Here is an 11,305-nt window from a genome sequence, read left to right as displayed (position 1 = left end):
TATGTTATCTGGCACTGGTATGTATGATGACATTCAACATCAAATCAATATTCCTCCTGAGATTCATGAGCAATTGAAGGAAATAGCTTTAGAACCTTGGGACAAAATTAGACCTACTGGAGAACATTATGGCTTACAGGACGCTCCAGCCTTAATACTAAAGGTATTACTGTCCATTTAGGCATTATTGATGCAGACTATGAAGGAGAAATTCAGTATTTAATGTCTTCTCTTGCTGATGTTCATTTCTCAAAAGGAGAAAGAATTGCCCAACTTCTCTTATTACCTTACCTCCCTATAGAGGATTCCTCTAATCAGAGGCAGGGCGGATTTGGCAGTACTGACACACAAAGTGTTTTTTGGGCCACACAAATTACTAAAATGCAACCCCTTATAAAAGTAAAGCTAGGGACTAAAATGATTAGTGCTTTAATTGATACAGGATCTGATATTACTATAATAAAAACTCAAGATTGGCCGTCTAATCTTCAGTATCAAATTATACCCTGTCAGATTAAGGGAGTTAGCTCGGCTCCCATCCAAAGTATTGGCCAAGCTTTAAACCATATAACTATTCAATCAGAGGATGAACAAATAGCTGCATTAAAATCCTACATTCTAGAAGTTCCTCTTATTATAATCGGAAGGGATATTTTAGAACAATGGGGAGCTTATATTCAATTTTAACTAATTCTAGATGGAACCCAAACCTCCGCCGGTTCTCAGACCATTGCCCCCTTGCTAAAGTAACAGGTACTGAAGTATCTCTCCACCCATTCACTCCTCTCTTATCCTGTCAGTGCCCACACCGGGTCCCACCTGGTCCTCTTACCAGCTAACCCAAAGCTCAAACCAGCTGAGGAGAGCCCTCACACCCCTATCTAAGATGTAATGAAAATGGCCTTTAAAGTTGCTTTGTCATTACTGAATACATGTTACTAAAAATTTAAAGTCCCTCACAGGCTTTTTGGGATACTCACTCCAGTCTTCCCCTCTGCTCTACCTGTTCTACTACTCAAGTTTTTGTTGCTAGGAAAATCCCAAACCCCTTTCCCATTATTCTTTTACATCTCTCCTTCCTCATTCTCAGATCCACGGAGCTGCTCTCAGCACCGCCTTCCCCGTCCTCCCCCTCTATACCAGGCCCACAGAAAAGTCTTAACTGACCTTCTCCAGAAGTCTTCACCATGGCTGACTTTAGGACTTTTGACAAAAGAGTCCCTATAAAAGAGTTCAGTATAGATAAACTTCCTCTTTTAATGTTGCCCTGTTCTACTTGGCCACTGGCTGGAAAAATCAGCACTCCTAAGCTAGACACCCCCTTACTAGTTTTTCACAAAATATGTGAACAAGGCCTCTGGCCTTGAGCTGGGGCTTCACAGAGATGGCTAAATTTCTAAGATAAAAAAGTTATCAACTGGGCTCCATGGTAACAGCTGGCAAGAAAAAAATAAAAAAGTTCTCCCCCTCCCAGGTGTCCTTGAAAAGTTAACTTGCCCAGAACAGAGAAAAAAACAGAAACAAAAACTGCTTTTTGTGAACTTCTGCAGACTGTGAACTTCTGAGCCCCTTCCCTTACATGTTGAGTACAAAATTCTGAAACTACCTAAACTTGGGGTTCAGGGGATTAATTGATTACAACAGAAGCAATGCCCTCTGAATCCGGTTGCAACCAAATAGGACTGTTTCCCTGTCTTCAGTGCTACCTTATGTGCCTTGCCTTGTCTGTCCCTACAACAGTATAATTCTATATACTTAAACATTATTTATGTTTTCATAAAATGGTCAACAGATGTGATTAATTGTATAATGGTGCAGATGTTTCCCAGAGTGCTCTATCATGATGAAGATTCATCTGAAGATCAAATAAGGGGACATACAACCCGGTTCTGCCAGGAACCTGTATCCCTCACTTTAACCATCTTATTAGGAATGGGAATTGCTGCAGGGGTGGACACAAGGACCACTTCCCTGGTCCATGGGACACAACAAATGACCCAATTAAAAACAACAATGGACCAAAACTTAAAGATATTAGAAACCACCCATCATGTTATTCAACACTTAGTGAAAACATTTGCTATTATGGGAATTCCCGCTATGATTAAAACTGATAATGGTCCGGCTTATACTAGTAAAAATTTTAAATATTTTTGCAAATTATATGATATTGTTCATCTAACCGAAATAAAATATAATCCACAAGGGCAAGCTTTAGTAGAACGCGTACATGCTACGCTTAAAACACAAATTAAAAAATTAAAAAGGAGGAAAATGACAGATTTAAATATGCACTTGTTTAGACATTTACAAATCAACCTAAAGCATTGTTACATCAAGCCTTATTTATTTTAAATTTCCTTAATCTTCCACAAGGAGAAATATTGACAAGAGCAGAATGACATTTTGAGCAAAAAACCTTAGAAACAGTTCATGAACCAATCTGGATAAAAATTGCGGCAAATGCTGAATGGCAGCCAGGGATTTTACTTTACAGAGGAAAGGGTTATGCTTATGTTTCAACAGAAAATGGTCACCGGCAGTGGCTCCCAGGGCGGTGGATCCAGACCCGTCACAATCAGAACGGCACCAAGGGGGGCACCCTATCCACTACCCCAGCCGAGGAATCAAGATCCTGAGCTTGATGTTCCGGTGGCAGCAATGGCCCATCTCCATCTTGGGGCCCGACGTCGTCGACGTCCTAATTTCTCTCCCTTACCTACCTGGAGTCAAATTAAAAAGCTGAGTGGGAAAAAGCAAAAGGTGCTACAACGAACAGGGAAGAGTTGCACCCCAGAAAATTTATTTCTGGCCATGTGTGCATTATTGACAGTGTCTTCCACTTCTGAGATACAAAATAATAATACTCACTATTGGGCCTATATTCCCAATCCACCTTTGCTGGAACCTGTTACTTGGGGTGACATGGATATTACGTTATATACTTCTCCTGCTCTTTTATCTCCCCCTTGGGACAATTTAACATATATGAATATAAATGATGGAACATCATTTAATTTCACTTATAAGAATAATAACAGTAAACCTATATGCTTGGGCGTTCCTCCTTGCTTACAATTAGATTGGCAACATTGGATACTAGCTGGAAATTGGAGTAATGGTTCTCGAACCCGTTTACAACGGCTGTCTGCATGGTCCATTAATATGACTTGGGATAATATAACTGAACAAAAATACCCTATGTTCCCCGAGTGCCCCGACTTTACTTATCAGGACTTGAGATACTCCCCCTTCATATGGCAGGAATGTTTAGGTAAATTTGGGAAGATATTTCAGGATATTATCATGTGGGGTCCTTATGGGATGTTCTTAAAAATTGTTCAGAATGGAATATTACTGCTTGTGATTTATCTTCTACATACAGAATCCCGCCGAAAGAGAGATGGAATGAAACCATTCGGAACGGCAAATTGATGGCCTGGGGTGATGGCGGAATTGCTGACCCACGCTTGGCTTCCGTGCAGTACCCTCATCATTTACAAACACATCTATGGAAAATTGCTGCATAAATAGCTGAAATGTTTTTAAAACAGTTAGAAGGATTAGATCCCAAAGGAATTGCTCAAAGTCTTACCCATACGGCTGGAGGAGTGGGAATAGTGTTATGCTTAGTTATTATCCTGTTTGTAACTATATATTGCATGTGCATAAAACCATCTCAAAACTCTATATTAACTTTGTGGAAAACTGTTTTAGAAAAACAAAAGAAAAAAGAAGGAATTGTTGGGGTTCGAGTGTGCAGAGTTTAGCTCCCTCAGGCCTGACAGGTTGCAAGAGCTGTGGTTGTGATTTAGGTCAGCTGAGGCAAACCTCAGTTAGGAGGAGAAAAAGTTCTCTTCCCCTTATCGCAAGTCACAAGTTCTGCATGGTTTGGCCAAGAGGAAGAAGCTTCCTGCATACTGGACCTGGGAACAGTACATTCAGGGATTAGATAATGTCTACAAAGAACTTTGGGAGGGTACTTATCAAATGAACAGGAACAATCTGAATTTAGCTCTGTGTACCCACTGAGGCATGATTTTTGGGCAATGCGGGTAAAGTGTTACTAAAGAATTGCTTGCTTTGTTAGAAGAAGAATAAAAAGGAACTTACAAATAAACCTCAGCATGTAGTTGCAATTGCTGCCTTGGCTCTGCATCCCCTGTGTCCCGGTTATTTCGTGACCCTTACCCAGGGACCTGAACGCACTAGACGTTCACACACTGAGATATCATCTTGCTCTTGTTAGCATAGCAGTAATCAAGAATACAAACAATAATAAATGTTGGTGAGTTTGTGGGGGGGGAAAGGCAAATTATATGTTGTTCTTGAGACTGCAAATTAGTACAATCATTTTGGAAACCAGTACGGAGATTCCTCAAAAGTCTAAAATGGAACCATTCTTATGACCTAGATATTCTACTCTTCAATATTTATCCAAAAGAATTAAAATCAGCATAGTGTAAGGATTCAGCCACAACAATATTTAGAGCAGCACTATACACAGTAATCAAGTTATGAGATGAGCCTAGGTGCCTGTCAACAGATGAATGAACATGGTGTATATGGGTTATACATACACAATGGTGCTTTACTCTGCCTTGAGGAAGAATGGATTTATGGCATTTGCTGGTAAATGAATGGAACTGGAAAACATTAGGCTAAATAAGCTGGACTCAGAAAGTCAAGTGTTGAATACTTTTTCTCAGATGTGAAGGCCAGAGTAAAACAAAGGTGAAAAGGGAGGAATCCCATGAAAATAAAAAGGAGACCAATATAATAAAAGAAGGGGATAAAGGGGAAGTAAGTATCCAGGGAAAAAGTGAGAAATTGTGACATGAAATTGAATAAATTATGCCGTATACATATATGACAATACCACAGTGTATTTCACCCTTAGGTATAAGATAGGAATTTGAAAACAAATAAATTGCTGGGTGCTGTGGTGCACATCTGTAATCCTAGTGGCTGGGAGGCTGAGGCAGGAGGATCACAAGTTCAATGGCAGCCCCAGCAACTTAGTGAGGCCCTAAGCAATTTAGCAAAAACCTGCTGTAATGGTTAATTTGAATTGTCAACTTGATTGATTGAATTAAGAGATGCCAAAGATTAAGAGGCTTCTAGGTGTGTCAGTGAGGGTATACCTAGGAATGACTGGGACATGGGATAGCGAACTGAAGTGGAAACCCTCCCTAGGTATGGGCAGCACCAATATGCTGGAGGCTTGGATGGCATAAAGGTTGGGAGAACAAGGAAGCAGCAGCAGATGCAAGCTCCAATCTTCTTGAACAGGTTCTTTATTGCTGCTGTGGTCAGACTCTTGATATCAGACTCTTGCATCTTCACTCTTCCACAGGGGACTCTACCAGTGATTCTCCAGGGAGTTTCCAGAAGCCTTTGGCCTCCAACTTGGGTAGCATAATTGATCCCTCTTGCTTTGAGGCATCTTGGACTGTGCAGCTACAGGTTCCTCTAGCTCTCCAACCTACAGATGGCCATTGTGAAGTATCCAGCCAGTATAATAAATTCCCTGATTATAATCACACATCCAGTTGATTCAGTTGTTCTACAGAAAACTGACTAATACACTAGCCTCAAAATAAAAAAAAAAAAAATTAAAAAGCGGCTGGGGTTGTGGCTCAGTGGCTAAGCATCCTTGGTATTCAATCCTTGAAACCCAAATAAAGAAAAAAATATAAGGATGACCATTACAGTAGAGGAAGGGGACCAGCGAGAGGGAGTGGAGATTGAAAGAAGTACTGAGGACAGAATTTGAGTAAATTATTTAAATTACTTGGTTCCTGTGGTGTGTGTTCAAAGACAGATAACTCAGGCCTAGGATAGGAAAAAGGTAATCCTGTTTCCCTTAAGGTTAGGGATAGAGAGAGAGGGAAGAGGAAAAGAAAACATACCCATTTAAACTAAGCCTCAGTGGCAGAGCATCCAGGGCTTCATTCACAGTATGAAGTGGACAAATGTTACTACAGGAACTTCTCGCTTTTGTTCTGTTTTCTTTTGTACATTATTTCTTTATGATGATACTGGTGTTGAGAAATGGGTTCAAGTCCTCTTCTTCCAGTGTTGAAGATTGAACCATCCAGAAATGTTGAGGCAAGAGCAAAGAGTTTATTTAAATGATAGGAAACACACACACACACACACACAAACACACACACACACACACACACACACACACACGGAAAGAGGCTCTGCTACAGGAGGGGGTCCTAGTTGTTGTCCAAGGGAGTAGGGGTGTCCACCCCCCTTTTTATACATTTTATTTTTCCTTTCTTCTCATGCTCCCTCCTCCTCTTATCTTGCCTACATGACCAAAAAATGGACCAAGAGCAGCTTCCCAGGGTTAGAGGCAGGAAGGGAGCAGCCCAAGAGCCATTCATTAACGCCTCATTGCAGGGAGGAATATTTCCCTGGAGGTAGGTAACCTTGGCAACTGGTTGGAGGGAGTGGTATGCTCAGGAGTTATTAGCATTTTATTTCCTGACCCATTCATTTATTACTACACTGATTGTCCTTTTGCCCCTGGCCTAGACAGATTTCATGACTAACACACTTGGTGCAAGTAATAAGACTTTTATTCTTTTTTTTTTCAATGTCATGTTACATATTTTGCCTTTTTCCTTCAGTAGGTAAATGACATTCATTTTGAAACCCTATCTGCTCAGAATAGGGCCTCTGAGCATGGCCGCTTATTTGCTAATAACTGTTATCACTAGAAGACTAGTGGAATAACTATTGTTTGAGAAGGTAGAAATAGGTATGAGTTGTATGGGAAGTTGGTCAGGGCCAGAATTTTTTAAAAACTGGAAGTTAACATATGTCTTTCCCATTTAGGCACACTTAGAGATACTGACAACAATGGGAATCAGTCTCTTTGGAAAAGGGGTTACCATGTTGAATTAGTCTTCCCTGACTCTAGGAGATGTACAGAGTTTTTCCCTATTGTCCACGTATGGCAAAGTGTACCCTCTTCTCAAGCTCATTCTTTTGAAACATTGTGATACAAGAGAAGACTTACTCCCTCCTGAACAATAATCATAAAAACACTGAATTAGAGATTCCAACTTCCAACTTCCCAAGAAGGAATATAGTGAAATTCTGAGGACTCAAGAGGGATATTCCCTAGTGGCCAACTGCCTCCAAAGAAAAGGCTAGTTTTTAGGAAATGCAAGTTACCATGGAAAATGTAATTTGTTTCCCCTCCTACCTTCAATCTCTGCTTCTCCCTAGTATCTTCAAGAGAGCCCCCTTCACATCCTTGTTCCTTAGGGTATAGATCAGAGGATTGAGCATAGGCATAATGATAGTATAAAAAAGGGCAACAAATTTTTCCTCACTCTCAGAGTAACTGCTTGTAGGTTGGAGGTATGTGTAGATGGCTGAGCCATAAAAAAGGCAAACCACCAGAAGGTGGGAGCCACATGTCCCCAAAGCCTTTCCACACCCAGCCATTGACTTGAGCTTCAGCACTGCCTGAGCAATGTGTGCATAGGAGACTAGAATCAGTGCTGCAGGAACAGCAACGATTATGACTCGGGCCACAAACATCTTGGCCTCTGTGCCTCCTGTATCCTCACAAGCCAACTTCAATAATACAGGCATCTCACAAAAGAAGTGATTCAACTGATTTCCACAGAGAGGCATGGCCATCATGAGTCCTGTCTGAATCAGAGAGTTCACGAGGCCTCCCACCCAGGAGGCAATAGCCAGTGCCTGGCAGAAATGAGGGTGCATGATGGTTGTGTAGTGGAGTGGACGGCACACAGCAGCATAGCGGTCAAAGGCCATCACCACCAGGAGCACGGCCTCAATGGAGCCCAAGGCAAGAGTTATGAGGAGCTGGGCCACACACCCACCATAGCTGATGGTCCTGTCAAGTCCAGAAAGATTGATCAGCAGCTGGGGCACAGTGCTGGTGGTTAAACAGAGGTCCAGGAAGGAGAGTTGGCAGAGGAAGAAGTACATGGGTGTGTGCAGTCAAGGGTCCAGTCTTGAGAGAGCAATGATGCTAGTGTTGCCAAAGAGGGTCAGAGAGTATAAAATTGAAATAAAAGCAAAAAGGATGGGTTCCAGTTGAGGCCAGTCTGAGAAGCCTACCAAAATGAAGCCATCATCAATACTGGTATTCTTACTTCTCATAGTCTTTTTCTTGCCCAAACAACAGAAAAAGATTGATGCCTCTTCTGAAGAAATGGAATTAAAATATTATTTTCACCATTCCCTGTGTATTCCTACATGTATTCCCTATGTATTCCTAAAGCATACATTTTACTTTACACTTTGGTATTTAGTTCAGTTCCATTCAGTCTTCTATTCCTACTCTTTTCTTCTGTAGTGTGGAGATTAGGAATGATGGGCCCTTGTGTGAGCCCTATTCCTACTGCCTGTTTATTCCATGATTTGAGGCTATCTATTCAATAATTTTGACATGATGCTTCCTTGTCTGAATATATACATGATGTATTTCCTCCCTCCCCTGAGGCAAGAATCCAATGCATTCAGGTAAAAATTGCTTTTAAAAAAATCTAATTTGTCACTGGGAGTGTTGCTTAGTAGTAAAGTACTTCCCTGGAATGCAAAGACCATTGATTTGATCCCCAGTACCACAAGAGAAAAAAAATCTAAAGTCTAAAAACATAACATTAGTTTTCTATGTTGTTCTCTTTGTCATTTTCTTGGTGTAGTAGGTAGGATTTTTCAGTGGCTGATGTTCAGGACTTATGAGGCTGAGATCAAAAGTTGGGCTTCTGGGGCTGGGGATATAGCTGAGTTGGTAGAATACTTTCCTCACGTGCACAAGGCCCTCTGTTCAATCCCTAGCACCACAAAAAATGAAAATTGGCTTCTGGTGCTCCTCTGCTTTCTTCTGTTCAGAGAATAACTTCAATACACCAATCCTGAAATTCTTGCTCATGATCAACGACCATCTGTCACTTCAGTTAGGACCAGGAAGAGTAAAGTTGCATCCCTTTAGGGCAAAAACAATTCATAACAGATACATTCCTTATGCTGAGTCATCATCTTTGGAGTGTCCCCAACTTTTTATCTAAGTGATAAAACCATTCTTCCACTCCTGGGGATGAGTTGTTCTCTCCTCTCTAGTCCAATATTTTTTGCAGAGTTTCTCCCTAGCACTTGTCACACTCACTTGATGTCTTTTTGTATCCTACTCCAAGCCTGTGCACAATACAGTCAGTTTAAAAATACTAATGTCCTCTCTTAGGGATAAATTTACTTTACTTTTGTTCGTGATATACACTAGTTGTTAAGGAACTTTTTCTGAGTGAAACATTTGACTCTCCCATTACATCTGATGAAGATCTATTTCCTGTAGGAACCCAGAGGATTAATGGTCAACACACTTTAATATAAACTATGGCAGTGAAATATGCATAAAGTTGCTTTTTACTTGAAACATTGATATTTCTTATGGTTAAATACCATCTAAATACCATATGAGAAAATTTACCAGAAACCAAAAAAATGAAAAATAAAAAACCCCTAAACAATAGAAGCTTAGCTTATGCTCAACATGAGTAGTTTTTGCCAAAATACACATTTTTGTTTTCATTAAGTCTGCTATACTGAAAGATCATTAACAGTGCTTTAGTGCTGGATGACTGATTCCAGTAAAGTATTTAGGTGCCATGGTTCATGCCCTTGTGGAAAAGATGGAGAAAATGTGAATTATAAAGACAAAGTGTTAATACACATGTAATATGACCAGCATACCTATGATGGGATTTGGATGAACACCTTAGTAAATTAACTAATAAAGTCTGCAGTCAGATCCGTACATATCAACTTTATTACTTCCCACTTCACCTGTTCTGAAATTTTAGTTCTGTGAGTCTCCAAGCACTTAACTGTAAAAAAGCAAAGCAAAGCAAAAACAAATCCTTATTTCATAAGATTTTGATTTGGACTAAAGGATCTCATACATTCTGAAGTGCCAAATTATGTAATATATGCTTTTAACACTTATCTGTCTACACTAGTAATCTTTACATACCATTCATCTGGGCCTGCTTAATTCATGTATCATTATATCCCCTTTTCCCCATGAAATGCCTGGGGAAGATCTTAGCAAAGATCTTTGAGTGAACTGGTGAATAAGTTCTACATCCTGGTACTGTTCCTGGTACACATAAATGTCCCAGAAATATTTATTTTCTGTTCACCAGGAAAGAGTCTGCACTTTTTCTCATTTAGTGGCAAAAGGATTTTAACTATTCCTGCTTCATATGTTTATCAATGATATTTATACTAACATAAAGGTGTGCTTAATTAGACATAGAAGATGGTTACATGAAAAATGTTGGAAATGTAATCCAAAAGAATTTCAACATCAATAAGCAAAGAGTCATAAAGCAAAAAGTAGACACCATAGTATATAAGTTAACACTGAACAGGGAAAATTGAACCCATCTTTGAAAGCTTTGAGACTTCAGTTAAACAGTTAGAATGGAGGAAACCACAATTGAAAGCTTGATAGTCATTTCTTTACAGAGTGGATGATACTGGCCAAAACTTCAGTGAAAGGCAGCAGCACTTTTGAAATTTACCAAATGAAAGCTCAGACTAGATGAAAATCATGATATATAACCTTCACCACTCTAGTTTCAGATCTAAAGATAATTTCTGCACAGATCCTTGCACCATCTGCTAATCTCTCCCCTATATAGAATCTCAAAATGAGAACTAGTTTAATGAAGCTCTTGCCTCATTTCTTTACCTATATTTTTTCCATCTCTTGGCTCCTGTTTGAATCTTTATGGGAATTTCTGTGTTTGATTCCTTAATCTATCATATTAACTATTTTCTTGGAAATGTCCTTAATATATTTTCACTCTTTCTTGTTCATTCATTTCTGGAAATTTTTCACTAGTTTGTGGTCCCCATAATTAGCAACAGATTCATAGATTGACCTATCTTGTTCAGGTTTGTAGTTCTAGTACTGAGAGAAATTACTAGCACATGAAAGTGCTCCATATGTCCCTGAACCTGTAGGAACCCATGTGCACAGTTCTTTCACAGGTCCTTAGAAAGGCATGAAGACTTATAGCAATTTCATGTTTATTTATAAACTGTGTTGTGGAGGTGTCCATATTTCCTTGGAATCAAGTGTGAAAGAAGAGTCTCAATCCTATGGAGCTCAAAGTCACTATCCTTGCTCAATCATGTTGACTATCTTCTGCCTGAACAGGAGCTTTTGCTTTGGAGGCTGTGTACTACTTTCTAATCTCTAGGGTCCTTCTGAGAATGGGCTGAGGTGCAGAACTACAGT

The 11,305-nt window shown here is 39.9% G+C and overlaps 1 pseudogene across 1 annotated transcript; it reads right to left on the bottom strand.

Annotated features, from left to right (window-relative positions):
• Positions 1-7,227: 7,227 nt before the first annotated feature.
• Positions 7,228-8,157, bottom strand: LOC308641072 (olfactory receptor 2Y1-like; annotated as a pseudogene). The gene has a single exon. The product of its transcript is annotated as an olfactory receptor 2Y1-like (transcript).
• Positions 8,158-11,305: the final 3,148 nt, after the last annotated feature.

The sequence above is a fragment of the Spermophilus citellus genome (genome assembly GCF_964194105.1).
Source record: "Spermophilus citellus genome assembly, chromosome: 1".
Taxonomy (NCBI): Eukaryota; Metazoa; Chordata; class Mammalia; order Rodentia; family Sciuridae; genus Spermophilus; species Spermophilus citellus.
The sequence above is the reverse complement of the archived record's forward strand: the minus strand, read 5'-3'. Positions and strand labels throughout refer to the sequence as shown.